We start from the raw sequence: 2,941 nt of genomic DNA, 5'->3' as shown, positions 1-2,941 counted from the left end.
GGATGAGGAGACTTGTTACGCTGCGAGTCTCATATCGCTTTTTGCTGCTGCTAATCATGAATGATCTAGCAGGCTAGGGGATGGGCAAATTATGTCAGGAGTTTTTTGGAGCAAGGGATTGAGCATACGTACATACACATGAATGGTGCATCAAATAAAGGATTTCCCATTTTCGAGAGCCAGGTGGTTACGTGGGGCCCACATGTGTACAGGTAGGACAACATGTACATAGTGCATCGATTTTCACTATTACCAGTACCAGTGTGTTTTTTCTACAATAATGAGGAGTTGGTAGCGCGTAAAAATTCTTGAGAAAGCTCTCCGCAGGCCGACGACATGAGGTAAGCAGGTGCGTCAGATGGCATCTAGTGGCGTCAGGAGGTCGAATGGGGTCAATACTTGCACGTGGATAAGTACGGACACAACAAGGTGTTTTCTTGTGCTAATTATGCAAAAAGGTCATAATGAGGATCATATTTTGGGGCCACTTCATGTGGTGGCGGGATGCATTATTGGAAAAGGTTGAGTGCCAGGTGTGCGGATGGATGCAAAAGGTGACAACTATGCACTACGAGGTCAGTTTTTGGCCTGTTCGGGGTCCGTTTGAGGTCATCTAAATGGCTAAGGGTGCCCAACTAATAAAGCTAAGTGTGGGAACTGAAAAAATAGAGAGAAGACCAGAAAAAGAGTGGAGACAAGAGGAGGAATAGCCGCAACTATGTTTTTGCTCATTTTGGAGCCTGTTTTGGCCGTAAACTGCTCATCCGAGGTCGGATTTGAGCACTTTGACATTGTAGACTGGGGTTTTGGGCTGTTCCGGACGCGATGACGCTGCCCATTTTGCCGAATTCCTCACTGTTTTTTGCTGTTTTGGCTGTGTAAGTTTCTTCTATGAGCGAAGCTTCTGCTCCAATTTGTGATTGTATCTGGCATATTTTACCCATATTGTGTGAGCTGTTTGCCCCATTGGTGTTGGCCCAAGCTCAACTGTATCTAAACATCAGAGATTCTCCTCTTTTGAGCTGAGTTTTTTTTTTTTTTTTGGGGGGGGGGTGGAGTGTCTCTCTGTGTGGAGTGGGTAAATGGGTAGTCTCTCGCCTCTCACTCCATAAGTGTGTTCCCTGTCTCGGCCAGGTGTATTGTGTAAGCCGAGTGGTGCCCCATAGTGTGTGTGTGTGTGTGTGTGTGTGTGTGTGTATCCTTTCAAGAGTGTGTGTCGGGTCATTATAGAGGCGTTCTGTGTGTTTCCATCCCGCTCACACCGATAGCGAGCTGGTCATCATCGAGTGGAGTGTTGGTGGCTGACTAGCTACTCGACCAGGGAAATCTCTGCTGCAAGTGAAAGGTGGCGGGGCTTATAAAGCTGAAGGGAGGCCTGCTCAATCTTGCGAAGAGCAGCTCTAGGTGGTTGGTAGGACGTATTGGCAGCAGCTGCTCTGCGACCTTATAACCCCCTCACTAACTAGCTACTTCAATAGATATGGCTCTTCTGTGGCATCCCTTCCTCCTCCTACTAGCCCTCGTGGCCTCTGCCTTCCTTAGCGTCCAGGCCAACTACTACCCACCGGAGGAGAGTAGCTACTACCCCAAGAAGAAGGAGGAGGATGACTGCACAAAGCCGCCTGTTGTGCCCTACTACAAGAAGCCCTCCCCTTCCCCGGACTATTATGACCCCAAACCCTACTATTACTACAAGGCAAAGCCCAAAACCAAGCCCTACTACTACAAGCCTAAGCCCAAATCCTACTACTACAAGCCCAAGCCCAAACCCTACTACTATTCCAAGCCCAAGCCATACTACTACAAGCCAAAGCCAAAGCACGTCTACAAGCCCTACTACAAGCCTGCCTACTACAAGCCCGACCCCGTCTACTACAAGCCCAAGCCGCACTACTACTACTATAGGCCCAAGCCCATCTACAAGCCTCCCTACTACACCCCCTCTACAAGTCCCCCCCTCCTTCTACCTACTACACCCCCTCTCCCGTCTACAAGTCCCCTCCTCCCCCCACATATTATGAGCCCTCTCCAATCTACAAGTCTCCCCCACCCCCACCTACTATTAGCCCTCCCCCATCTACAAGTCTCCCCCACCCCCAACCTACTAAGAGCCCTCACCCATCTACAAGTCCCCTCCACCACCCACCTATGAGCCTTCTTCAACCTATACCTCTCCCCCTCCCCCTATTGTCTATGATCCTCCTTACACTTCACCTTCTCCCGTCTACTCTCCACCTCCACCATCGTACTAAGATAAGTAGTACTAGCATCCCTAATACATGCCATTGAAAACACTAGCCCAACAAAATGTGGAGGATGCCCAACTCATAGTAGCCCTTATTTGAAATTAATGGACAAAAACCATTCCATTGATTGTCTTTGTTCAAATTTTGGTCTCATCAAGTTTTCCTTTTCATTTTTTCTTAGTCTGTGTGTAGACCCTTGTTGGTCCTTGTGCAAATCCCAAGATCCTAAACTTTCAATCAATCAAGTATGCCTACCAACATCTAATTTGAATGCTCTACTTTGGTGATCTCTTTCATAAGCGTGTGAATACATTCTTATAACGTTGATGCATGTGAGCATATGGGTGGCATTTTATACAAAGAGAGATAGTAGCTTAATCTCTTTGAATCTGAGTAGACAATTATGCTCTACCTTTGCTACTCTCTAAGAAATTATCTTCTAAAAGGTTTGCTATTTTATAAGAGCCATTAGGATAAAGTTGCTCAATAAGCAAAAAATATGAGCCTCTATTGCTTGTTAGTTTAGCAATACATAAACTCTTATCAAGAATTAAATAAAAAAGATTATCTTTTCTTTCTAGTATGTTAGCACAATTTAGGCAAAAGCTAAATTAACCAGAATCTCTGAGAGATTTTCTTTCACCTTAAAGGAAGAGAGAAGATTGACACCGCCTTGAGCCTCACTGACGATCGAT

At 46.1% G+C, this 2,941-nt stretch overlaps 1 pseudogene; it reads left to right on the top strand.

The window, feature by feature from the left end:
* The first annotated feature begins 1,480 nt into the window (after window positions 1–1,480).
* On the top strand, window positions 1,481–2,252 carry LOC147454441 (uncharacterized; annotated as a pseudogene).
* Window positions 2,253–2,941: the final 689 nt, after the last annotated feature.

Source organism: Adiantum capillus-veneris, chromosome 7 (genome assembly GCF_014529385.1).
Source record: "Adiantum capillus-veneris isolate H3 chromosome 7, ASM1452938v2, whole genome shotgun sequence".
Classification (NCBI taxonomy): domain Eukaryota; kingdom Viridiplantae; phylum Streptophyta; class Polypodiopsida; order Polypodiales; family Pteridaceae; genus Adiantum; species Adiantum capillus-veneris.
This window is presented reverse-complemented; position numbering and strand designations above follow the sequence as displayed.